This window comes from Ziziphus jujuba, chromosome 12, assembly GCF_031755915.1.
Source record: "Ziziphus jujuba cultivar Dongzao chromosome 12, ASM3175591v1".
Taxonomy (NCBI): Eukaryota; Viridiplantae; Streptophyta; class Magnoliopsida; order Rosales; family Rhamnaceae; genus Ziziphus; species Ziziphus jujuba.
Window position 1 is genome coordinate 15119499 of NC_083390.1, and position 14190 is coordinate 15133688.

Here is a 14190-nt window from a genome sequence, read left to right on the forward strand (position 1 = left end):
TGTGATGCTTTTATGAAAAGCTTTGTGGGTTGTTCGATAAATGGATGGTCAGATTAGGAAGAGCCAATCCTAAATTCTACAAAGACTCAAGTAGAGAGAGGAAAACTCAAAGCACTAACAGTATGAATTAAAAAGTCTATTGCTGAAGACTCACTTCAGTGAATGTAAGCTTCACCTTTAGAGGCCTACCCCTTCCCCTCCATCCTGTTGTTGTTGGCATCGTTGTTATTGTTGATGCTCCCAAACCTCTAGTAGGCCAAGCCATTTTTCTCAGTTGCCCTCTTGGTTTCCCACTTCTAAATGATATCTCAAGCTTGGTAGACTTTAGTGGCACATTTGGATCCTTAGGCGATCGACCTCGGGGCCTCACCGGGTCTAAGGATGCTCCTGGTGGCAGAGGTTTCTAGGGCTTTGGTGGCCTACCATGACTCCTTCTTGGAGATGCATTGGGATCTGCCTTGGTGTGGTTATTCTTCTAGAACACCAGCTCTCCACTCTCTTTCATTTTGTTGAGGTGGTGAGAGACAAGTTGTAAATGCCCGGTTAGTAATTCCCCATAAATTGATTCAATGTATTTCAAAATTGTAGATTTGTTATCATCATTACCCATATTACCCATTTTTCATTGATTGTGGTTGGAAGCCAGAGAGTTTTTTGAGGATCAAAAAGCTAAAAATATCAGTTCACAAGTTGGGCTGGCACCATTGTTGGATTTGCCCATGTGGCAGTAGTTCGGTCCTTCATTTGCAATGTGTTAGTTTTTGCATAGTGAATTTTCACGAGTTGTGCTGAAAGAATCCCCATAAAATATTTTTGTTTTGTCTTTTTTTATTTTTTATTTTTTATAACTTTTCATGATATGACAATTAAATTACAATCGGGCTTTTCTCTTTGTCATTCCTTCTATGCCTCCTAAGCTACACCAAAGTGAGACATAGTTCTCTATTTTGTTAAAAAAATTGCCATTCATTTGGTAGTGGAAGATGGGAAGCATGTGTGAGTACTTTGGGTTTGGATGGAATTCGATCAGGACATCCTAATCGTAGAACCCTCCTATATATATATATATATATATATATATTTATATATACATGGTTTTGATATGATAAGAGACTTATGAAGAACTATGAAGGATAATTATTCACAACTGTCAAATCACAAAAATCATGCAGATTTAACGATTGTAGATTTTGTTTCTCATAATCCATCTCCATAGTACGGATATACTCTTTGAAAAAAATAATATATATATATATATATATACATATACATAATACACATTTTATAATAAAATTTTTTTATTTCCAATTGCAATTTTTGTGGTTTGGTTTAAATCAATTTTAGTCCTTTCGTTTTGAAACAATTCAGCTACAATCCCTACCGTTAAATAGATTCTATTAGAGTGAACTTATAAGGGGCAAAAAAAGTAAATTGAACACAAGAATATTTAAAATATATTGAAAAATCATATAACAAAAATAAATAAAACAATAATAGTTAAAAAATTAATGAAAAATTATTAATTTTAAAAATAAATAACTTAAAATATATAAAAAATAAATAAGTCAAATGATTTTAAAATAAATTTTAAATGAATAAAATTTAATAAATTTAAAAAAATAATGATATTCTTATAAATAAATAAAATTAAATAATAAACCTTACATAATCGATACTTTAAATTAAAAATCAAATCCAAAAGTCCAAAAAAAAAAAAAATACTCAAATAAAATCTTTTAAATTTTTACATTATACATATAACATCATCTTATTTATAGTGTTTAGATCTATCAAAATGTTTTAATTTTAAAGGATAACCAAATAGAAACTAAATAAGCTAAAGCTAAGAGATTCCTTTTTTCCTTTCTTAGCCAAAAAAAAAAAAAAAAAAAAAAGAAGACTAACTGCTTTTTACATCCTTAAACGATTTTTCATTTTATTTTTTTTATTTATTTTCCGACCTCTGTTATAACTTTGTACTCAACAGCAAAATTATTTAATAAATTTATTTATTTATTTTTATTTATCCTTAACAGTAGAATTATTGGCAATTTGGGAGGGCATTAATTTTGGTTTGGAATTAGGTTTATTACAAGGGTAATTGGCTAGTGATTCTCAATTTCTTGTAAATTAAATTGCCAATGATCAGATTTATATTAGTCCAGATGTTCTCTTGGTTGAAGACGTTAGAAGATAGTGTCACCGGGGTAAAATTTAATCCTAAATTTTTGCCTTTGTGTGGCCTAAGGTACCATACCTTAGTTAAACAAGCTGTCCAACACAATCTCACATATACATGAGTAGGTTCACATAGTCATAGAGTAATCACAAAGTAATAATAAGGCACACCATAGTCAAGAAGTCTCCCCCAACTTTTTTCTTTACTCACAATAATAAGGATATATTGGTCAAGAAAATGTAAGGATCATTACAACACTTTCTATGGTATCTCCTACATTGTTCTAACATTTATAGCCTACAAAACTTGCAGTTAACAATTCTAAGGCATAGGTAATGTTCAACAATTAATTTAAGCCATTTGGCCATGTGGTTGACCTCATATAACCACCAAGAACATGTGTCTACAGCCACCAAATGCCCAAATGTAAGGACAAGCCCTTCAACATCTTTGAATGAATGCCACCAAGTTACTAAACATAAGGAATCATCGATAACCGTCCCCGAAGTCAGCTCAGAATAATACCAAGTGTTAGGCATGCAAGCTGCACAAAGTTGTATAGAAGCCTTATGGCCTTGCTTACACATGCTACCCACATGCAACTCATAATAGCTACGAACCGTAGCCAACTCAACCCACAAAAGGCGCCAATGCACAAAAGCGTGTCTAGCTTCATGCCTTTCCTACATACACTTGCTACTGCATGCTGCAAATGCCTACATTTGCTATTACATGCTATTGCACACTACTACTGATGCTGAGCACTACTGCACAACATGGCCAGTCTACATACAACTGTACAAACACAAGCCCACACACCTACACACATAGCTCACATATAAAAGCCAAAGGCTGCACATGTTTGCATAACTCACTCATTTATGTGCATGCTCGCACGCTTGCACGTATGCTTGCTTGCATGTTACATGTCCACGTCCACAAACCACACTTGCTATGCATATCAAGCCTATACCACTTGCGATATTCTCAAACACACAAACATGGTTGCTCACATTGCATGTATAAGGTTTGCCTATATATTGGCACAATGTCATGCCACATGTGCCCATATATGTCTACACATGCTTGCATTGATGCAAAGGGTCAACAATAGTCATGCACAAACATTTGTTCCCACATTTACAATCATGCTAAACCAAGCCTATGCCATGCTCCAGATAATAGATATACTAGGAATCCACCGATACCATGGCCTAAATGCACCATTAGGGTACCTCACCTAAATCGTGTGCTTATTTTTGTAGCATTGTCCAGGCTAGGATAGGATTTAGTCTCAGACTAGTGTTTGGTGTTGCTAAGTTCAAATTTGATAGGGTGGGACAAATTTGTCTAAAATATAAATTAGTGAAGAATTTTTAAAACTAATTTGACCCACCATCATTGCTAAGTGATAGACAAACTCTTTCAGTTTCTAGACCTCTCTCTCTCTCTCTCAAAGTGATGCCAAAAACCTTTCTCAACTCTTATCAATGATCTTTGCTCTCACAGTAAATGTTTTAAGCTTGATCTTCCCACTTTTACCCATTTTACCTTTCTCTCAACTCTTCTTTCTCTCACTTTAGATTCTCTCTCTCGCTCAAATTCTCTCTCTCACACTCAAACACCTCTATCGTGGACTATTTTCTCTCTCAATGTTCAATCTTAGACTAGTTTCCAAGTTTGATCGGCTGTTTTTTCCTCTTCTTTGTATTTTTTTTTTTTATTGTTTGAAATTAGGTTGTTTTGATATGTGGGGGTTTTGATATATGTGTTGGTTTTTTTTTTTTCATTTGGCAACTTGAACAAACCAAAAGTCAATACTACTTTTTTTCCCCCCTAATTGCTTCATTTAATTGACTCTACAACAATGTTGATGTTAGGAAATTTGCCTTTTTTTGAGGAAATTTGACTGTACCATATTAAGCTTACTAGTATGTACTACATTTGCCTTGTTCTCCATAAGTCTTATATTTAAGGAAAAATAAGAATGCTTTTCATGTCTATTTATTCATTTTCTTCATAAGATACATTGGATGATGGGTTTGAACTTCACAATTTTCAATCACATTAATATATGAGGTAAGAGTTAAAAAGTGGAAGATATTTTTGGGATGTAATATGAGATATAGTACACAAATATATTTATATTATTTAAGGAGTTTTAAAGCTTAGTTTGGATGGTTTTAAGTTTGTTTGTCCTGCCTGGTAATTTATATGTAGGACTTGAGTCAATGACTTTCAATGTAGGCTCCATAATTTAGATATATGGTGAATTATTGATCCAAATTATTGAGTTTGGTAGGCACACCTTTTGTAATCTATGCTTCTATCATATTGCCTGCCTTCAAATCAATTTCAATTTCTTGATAATTAATATTTGAGTTTCCATGTAAAACTGAAGCAAACTTGGGATTTGTTACAGCTTCTTTTTAACACAAGAAAAGAGGGCAATAATGAATTATCTTATGCTAATTTATTTAAGGTATTTAATAAATTTAAGAATGAAAAAAATATTAAGGAAGTTCATGTGTAAAAGTTTTCCAATGAGACAATTTTTTTTGAAAAAATTATTTGCCAAAATTAATGTTTCATGTTTGTTATGAAGATGAAGAAATAGGGTAATCTTGTTAGTTTTATTAAGGCATTAGCTATTTAAATTTCTAGTTTGCATAATAACTTCATATGTAAAGATTTTCCAATGAGACAACTTTTTTGGAAAAATTATTTGCCAAAATTGATGTTTCATGTTTGTACGAAGATGAAGAAACATGCTATAATCTTGTTGGCTTTATTAAGGTATTAACTATTTAACTTTCTAGGTTACTATAGTTAGTGATGTCCTTTTTGGCATGTTTACATGGCCATACAAGGATGCTTTCTATTCAAACTTGGAAATTTCTAATCCTTTTAAAGTAGTTATTAAGTCTAAATTTTGAAAGCGTGTATATATGGGTGCTGTAAATTATTATTACATGGTGCTAGATCTTCTTGTTGTTGGTCAATTATGTGATTTGCTTGCATAAATTTATGGAAAGTTTCCTTTAACCACTCAAGTCATGTCTTCTTCTATACTTTACTATCTTTTTGTTCAACAATCATCATTTCTACCATACTTTTAATAATACTTTAAAAAATTCTTCACCTTTTGGTTAATGATTTATTGTTTTTTATTTTTTATTTTTTTTTATACTTCTTTTTAGTGTTTTAGATATAGATCAAAGAAAGATTATTGCATTCTTATTAATTGCCAATGATTTAGAATTCTAATTTTTTGTATGTATTCTATGATAGTTTTGGTTATGTACATGTACATATTATGGCATTGTAGAAATGATGTTGGTGTTAGGAATCAAATACTTCTAAGGAGACAGATACGTACATCTTTTCTAAATAATTTGTTGAACAATAATGTGAATTGTATTAGTTAACTTATAATATATAAGAGAACATTTTCTATGTTATGTGAGTTATTATGTCTTGATGGACATTAAAATAAATGGAATAGTTAAATTGAAAGAGTAAGTGTGCATATTTTTGCACATAATTATTTATCATTTAAAAAACTGTACAGTTATATTTAGATTTTTAGATCGAGGGAGACGATTAATAGGTACTTCAATTCGATGTTGAGTAAAGTTTTACGATTACATAGGGCGTTACTAAGGTATCAAGACCTTGTGCCCTATAATTTTATGGATAATAGATGGGAAATTTTTAACGTATGTTTATGGATTAGTTTAAGTTTATAAGATTATGCTTAGATTGTTTTCAATATTCTCTCACTTTATATAGAATTGCTTGGGAGTATTAAGTGGAACTTATATTAAGGAGAATGTACCTGAAATGGATAAATCAGGATATCGAATAAAGAATGGTGAGATTGCAACAAATGTTCTAGATACATGTAACCAGAATATGGAATTCATATTCATATTTCCTATTTGGGAAGGCTTGGCCTCAAAATCGAGAATATTACAAAATGCAATAAATAGACCTAATGGATTAAGAGTTCTACTAATAAGATTAATTCTAAAACTGTAGTTTTTAGGACATGAATCTTGCATAAACTAATATAAATTATTTTTGAATTTTAGGTTGTTATTATTTAGTGGATGTTGGTTATATTAATGGTGAAAGATTTCTTGTACCATATAAAAGAACAAGATATCACCTTTATAATGGATAGATGGTTGTGCACCCCTAAATTATTAAGAATATTTCAACATAAAGCATGCATTTATAAGAAATGTCATGGAAAGATGCTTTAGAGTTCTCTAAAAATATTAGGTAATTATAAGAAGTTCATCTTTCTATTTAATAAAAACAAAAATTAAGATTATTACAGCATGTTGTCTCATAAATAATCTAATTAGAAGAGCAATGTTAATTGATTATGACAAATTTAGAGTTCAATAACAGTGAATATAATGAACATGAAATAGATGATGACATTATTGGATCAATTCATCCTTCAATTAGTGGAATACATGGAGAGATGAGTTAATTAAACAAATATTTGATGAGTGGAGATGTCGTTATAGCCATTAGTTAATTTTTATAATGCACTTTTTTTCTTCCTTTTTATTATAGCTATTATTAAGTATGTGTTATTTTAAACCCTATTATGTTTTAATAATACTTTTATGAAATTAAATTTACAGCTTGTATCATTAACATTATTGTGTTTTTTTTTTTTTTTTTTTTTTTTGCTGAATAACATTATTATGTTTTTATGTTATATTTATTATGTAGAATAATTTTAAAATTTATGTTGTGATTATTGTTTTTATGTTGTGGATGATATAGTGACAATTCAATTGGTATAATTAAATAGCAATGAAAATTGATAGTAGCAATAGTAATCACCAATAAGAAAGTTATCAGGTGTACGTAGAGTAGGGTTGAAGAAAAAGTTTTACTAAATATTTTAGAAGATGTTCCAACTTGTGGACAATGATGTAATATTGGTATATTCAAAACTGGAATAATAGGTATCATTTAGAGGCAATTGTCCAAGATGTGTCCTGAATTGAATTTGAAAGCTAATCCATATATCGAATCAAAGTTAAAAAAATGAAAGAAACAATATGATATACTTACAATAGTAGATTTGGATGGAATGACTCGTTGAAATGTATAGCGATGCTTGAAAATTCTATGTGAAGGTTTTGAATTTGTATGGCATTTAGTTTACTTTATTAAATTAGATTAATAGTTATATATAAAATATATGTTTTTTTAATTATTTTTTATTTTTTACTGTAGAGTTATAGAAATGCTGAAAGTTGGAGAGATAGACCTTTTTTAATATATAAGAGACTTGCACACCTATTTGGAAATGACCAAGCAATTGGTATTAGAGTATAATCTTTAATTGGTATGGTTGATGTTGTCCTTTTGGAGAGTCAACATGAATACATAAAGGTTGATGTTGCACCTTCTCCTATGTCGGTGTATCAAACTATACATAATAAACATGATATATAATCCTAAGTAAGAAGTAAGAGAAATTTAAATTAAAAGATGATGACTTTGCAACAGGGTTTGATGATGTAGCATTTCAACTATACAATCAATTAGCTGAAAAGTTTGATAAATTTGATGCTAATTATCCAAAATAGTTAGTCGATGAGCTTAAAAGATTGGGATTTTTTGTTACTGACAATCTCAAAAGCAATCAAATTTGACTAATCAAATTAAAAGGTCTTTCAAGATCATAGAAAATTGAAGAGAGTCATGTTGTGGATTATCTATTTATGTTTTATGTTGTGGATGATATTAATGTTTATTTTAATTTTTGTGGATTGTATATTTGCTATTGAATTTATATTTATGCTGCTAGACTTTTATATATGCGAAGCAAATATATATTTAATAATATATGTTTTTTATTTATACGGCTTTTTTAAATTGTGCTTTAAAATCTTAATGGCAAAGAAAGGCACAGAATATTGAATGAACTATATTATTTAATTTATGTTTATATACGGGAATATTGAATGACAAAGAAATGAGTTTATGCTATGTATAAAGGTAAATAACCAGAGATATCTAATTTGTGGCTTGAATATCAACAACAAGTACATGGATTTAAATATAATTTATATAAAGTATATCCTATAATTGAAAAAGTTGAAATTATATATATTGTGTATATTGAACAGTGGATGGGGAAACTGGTTTAGTCAAAACCTATGTATGAACCTATATGAATTACCACTACACATATACGTGTTAAAAGGAACAACGAGTGGATTAATGGTTTCATATTAGGTTATCTAGTTAGAATATTATCGATGAGTGTATTTGCTTATTAGTTGTATAAGTAGATTTTTCAAATAAAATCTAATATATATTATGAATTTGCTACTAGGTTATATACATTTATGAAGTGGAGATGGATACATAATCTTAATTAAATATAATGTTTTATTTTTATTTTTATTTTGTTAATATTTATAGCTTACCATATTATAATTTAATTTTAATTGATTTGTTTAAAAAATATATTAACATAATTTTGGAGGGTGAATATTAATAACCAATTTATTTAAAATATAAATACATAATATTAATTTTATATTTTAAAAGTGTATATATATTAAATAATTATAGTAAAATATTAGAGTCTGGTGTGTACCAAACACAAGATAACTAATCCAGAATTAAGTCCAAGACTACACTAAATACCTTACAATACTATGGTTGGCCTGGTTTGACCTGACCTGTTCGGTTCGATCTTGGCTTAATAATTCTGTTCAATTCTACACACCAAACGCACTCAAAGAACTTATTTGGCCCTTTTTTTTTATTTCTAAGAGCACCATATATCAAAATGCACAGAGTCATAATGGCCCTTGACATGGTATCAAAGGCTCGCCACCATATCAAGCTCACACTTAACTATACCCATCATCATATCAAGCTAAGCCACACACCTAATGCATATTTGCTTGAATTGCACTTGATGTCCAATCTCGAATCTCACCTACTATATCCCACTAGTATTGTATGCTACCAACCAAAGCACATATGCACATTTAAGGCCCAAGCATGGCAAATGGTATTTACCATGCTTTGCCTATCTCGATATTTAAGGGCCTAACAAAATTTTCCATCTGAAATGGACGACATTCTCGTCAGGTGAAGCCTCAAATACTTAGTCATTTGATCCTCAAATTACCATAAACTAGGATCTCTCTCCCATGTTGCATCAGCCTTGGATTCCCCTTTTAGAAAATTAGTTTATCTCATCTTTTGTTATATCCCATGGTTCAATGATTAAGGATCTTCTCATTCTCCATGTCAAGTTGCTTCTTTACCACAAGAATGACTCTCTTCGCTTAAACCTAATTTTGATTGTCCACTTCATCATAAAATGGCTTCAAAAAGTTTGCATGGAAAGTAGGATGAAACTTCATCCCATTAGGCAATAATAACTTTTATACCACATTCCTAGCCTTCTTCAACACCTTAAACAGCCCTTCATATTTATGCACCAATGATTGATGCACACTAGTCCTTCTATATCTTCGGTTCTAGCTTTAGCAACACCTTGTCTCCCCTTTAGACTTTAAAAGTCTCCTCTTCCAATCAGCATACTTCTTCATCCACCTAGCAGCCATGGCCAAACTATCTTTTGCCCATTCTAAAAAGTTTTGCTTCTCATAGACAAATTTGTATACTATAGGGCAAGCCATGGCCAAACTATCTTTTGATCAATTAGTTTATCTCATCTTTTAGAAAATTAGTTGCTATCTTAATGCCAACTTTATAGGGTTCATGCGTATAGATGATGATCTATGAATATTGTAGTAACAACACCAAGTGAATTGACCCAATTTGTTTGGCTAGTAATCATGAAATGCCTTCACTAATCCTCCAACAATGTATTCATCATTTCCATTTACCCATCAGTTTGGGGATAATTTGCAGCCAAAATCTTCAACTTAGACCCCAACAATTTCAATAGTATCGTCCTAAATCTTCTTATAAATGAGCATCATGATAGCTAAACATGTCATTCTGTGTACTAAAATATTTCACAAAATATTTATGAAATAACTACGTGACTACATTTGCAGGCATCCATGTGGTATAGCAATGAACAAGACATGCTTGGAGAATCTGTCCATTACCAGCAGAATTGATCATATGTCATCAGTCTCTGGTAATCCAACAATGAAGTATGGTGATTTGGATTGAACATGCTTCTTTGGGATACGAAAAGTCTGTAGCAAACCCACCTCTTACTTTTTCTCTACCTCATCTTATTGGCATACATGATAAGTTTTTATATGCGGTTCAACATCTTGCTCCATCTTTATCCAGTAATAAAATTTAGCCAGCAAAATCATCATCCAATATTGTCAAATCGTGACTCGGAACGTGAATTGTTTTGTTAAAATTATAAAACGTGTATCGTAAGATACATTTAAAAATAATAAATTATAATAGTATCAATCTATCATTCATCAATGTAAATATAATTATGTAATTGTAAATTTAACATCTAATTTTTAAAATGTTAGCTACATCCATAAAATAAAATTTTAATGAATACTATTTTTTGAAAATAAAACAATAGAAAATTTTAATTAATTATAAATAATGTCAATCTTCAAATTCAAAAGGATCGATATCATCATCCCCCAATTCATCTCCACTCTCCATGTGATGGTCTTGTGCTTCCTCATCATTACTATTGTTTTGTCCAATATCAATTATTTGTTTTCCCTTATCTTTACTTGTAAGATCTCTTGGACGTACAAATAAGTAAATATATATATTACTATGTTGTGACTATTTTACAAAAAACAATATACTTAAATTATTTATACATTACAATTATCTCTTTTTCTTTTTTTATTGTTTTCTTCTTCTTCAAATTCAAAATATTCATTGACATACATCCAAGTTATATCATCAGGTAAGATTGAATCTTCTTTTTTGGTAATCCACTCATCATCAGATTCTAAATCTAATAGACAAATAGGATCATAGAACTCACCTTCTAATACTCTTTTTTTATGTCTTGCCTCTAATTGGAGATTGTACTTTATAAAAACAAGTGCACTTAATCTTTTTTGTTCTAAATGATTTCTTCCTTTTGAGTGCACCTATTTAAAATAATAATAATAATATTTAAAGTTTAAACTACATCATATAAACATTTATTAATATTTAAATAAAAATATTATACATGATCAAATATACTTCAATTTCTTTCACATCCAGTGGCACTACAAGTCAAACGAAGAATTCTAATGGCAAGATTTTGAAGCTCCTTACAACTTCCACTAAATGACTCCCACCATAAAGCTGTAAAATTAAAAACAAATAAATTTAATATATAATTTAAATGTAACTAGATTCAATATTTTACCTGGTTGCTTTTTATCTCTCATTTGAATAGCCATATCCATACTAAACATATTTTCTGCATTTCGGAATTGATCCAACTGTTTATCAATTTTAAGCCTTAAGTACGATTATGGACACATTCTTTGTATTGTCTTATAAAGTCCCATTTTTACTTCATAATCCGCATCAAATTTAGAAGAATATTGAAATCTACATTTCAATTTAAATGGTAATTAATTAAAGTAGAAGAATAATTAAATATAATAATTAATAAACCATAAAAAATAAAAATATTTTATTTAATAAATTAATAGATAGACTACTATATAAAAAAATAAATAAAAATAAAGTTGTACTTTACCTTGGATTAAGAAAATAGGCTGCTGCATGAAAGGGTCTATGAAGTTGTAATGCCCATCTTTTATCAATAATATCCCAAATCAGCTTGTAATGCTTTTGAACTTTATTGAAATTAGCTTCAATTTGTTCTTTTGTACGGTCCATTGCTTCATAGATATAACCCATGGCGGGTTTTAAGTCTCCATTAACAAGCTTTAATACTTTTACTAATGGAATTACACATTTCAAACAATAATCAATTGATGTCCAAAACTTTTTATCATCAAGAATGATATCCATAACCATTGTACCATCTGACTTTTTAGAATAATTGCTTCTCTGCCATTCTTCAGAACCAAACATTGCTTTCAGTCAATTTTATTCTCCTCCAAACTTGTCAAAGTCAAATAAGAAGTAGCAAAACGAGTCATAGCAGCTCTAATTAATTCTCTTTCCTTAGTATATTTTCTCATAAGGTTTAAAACCCAAGAGTGCCTATAGATATACATTGTAATCTTTCTTGCCTTAAACACTGTATCACTATGTATGGGTAAACTTCCAATATCAGTTAGAATTAAATCTAGACAATGTGCTGCACAAGGAGACCAAAATAATTTTTTCCTTTTATCCATAAAAAATTCTCCAGCTTTTATATATGCTGCTGCACTATCTGTCACTAATTGAACTACACTATCTTCACCAATTTCATCTACTACAGAATCAAGAAGCTCAAATAAATTTTGTGCATTTTTAAATATACCTGATGTATCAATACTTTTTAGAAACATAGTCCCTTTAGGACTATTCACTAAAAAAATTAGTAATAGATCTATTTTTTCCATTTGTCTAAGCATCTAACATGAGTGTGCATCCTTTTTTTTTTTTTTTTTTTTTCCATTCAGCTGTGTATTTTTCTAGTAGTTCCTTGTTAATTGTTTCTACTTCTTTTTTCAAATATTTAATCCTTATTTCATGATATGATGGGGGTTTCAAAATTGGACCAAATGAAGATACTGAATTCAACATAGCTGTAAAATAAGGACTTTTCACTAAATTAAAAGAGAGAGCATTTGCATAAAACAATCTACAAATATCTGAACAAACACTATCTCTATCTCATTTTTTCCACAAAGTATTTAAAGTGATTGTTGCTGGTTTTTCACCACCTTTCATAAAAGCATCCATCATCAATTTTTTTTTTATCATGTTCATCTTCCTCATTGTCAAAAAAATCATCTCCATCATTTTTTTTCTTATTTCTATCTATTAATTGCTTGAAAAAATCACGAATATCATTAGGAACTTTCTTGCATCAGGCAACATCTTTTCATGTACCAGCTAAGTGATTTTTTATTCTAAAAATATCTCCCCAATAATAATTTCCACAATGTATACACTTCAATCTCAATCTATTACCTTTTCCTTTCTCTATATTTTCACAATGATCCCAAGTTGGATCATTATTTTTCCCTTTTCTTTTATCTAACATGTTTTCTTAACCAAAGAAAATAGGAAAAACAAAGAAGAAGAAAAAAGGTAAGTTTGTGTACCAGAAATATTGAAAGAGGCCAAATCTGATTGTGCCGCACTTTATTGACTAATACTTAGGTAAACTAGGTTTACATGGATATATATATATTATTAATTACTATATATAAATATATTATACATCAACTTTTACTTTATTATTTATTTAAAATTTTAAAAAGTTGATTTGTACTGCCATATCATAACATCACATTTTAATAAATAATAAAAAAATAAAATTTTTTATTCACGTGCCTCCATCTTATCAAATAGTAATAATAAAATTTCTTTATTATTTTATTTATTCAATCTATTGAGTTGCATGAATCATGATCCTACAATTAATTTATTTTTTATTTCACTGATAAATTCACCAAAAAAAAAAAAAAACACTTTAACCAGTAAAAACTTTTCTTTTATTTTTCCCTTTTCTTCATCTCTGTCATTCATCTTTGTCTTGTTTTGGTTTCCTTTCTGCATCGTTTACTTCTCTATTTTTTGCCATTTATCTCTATTTTCTGTTCTGCCATTTATCTTCTGCCTTTGCATCATCTTCTTATTTTCTTTGTCTTCTTCGATTATCAGTATCTTCTTCTTCAATCCCCCCTTTTCAAATAGATTTGTTTCTAAGGTATTTTACATTTTGAGGAGTGAAATCAACTGAAAAAAGGGAAAAATGTGCAGAAAGTCTGAAACGGTGAATCGACGATTTGTTCAAATTGTGCGATTCACTTTGGAAAACGTACGATTCATCTTCCATTTGATTCACATAAATGGTTTGT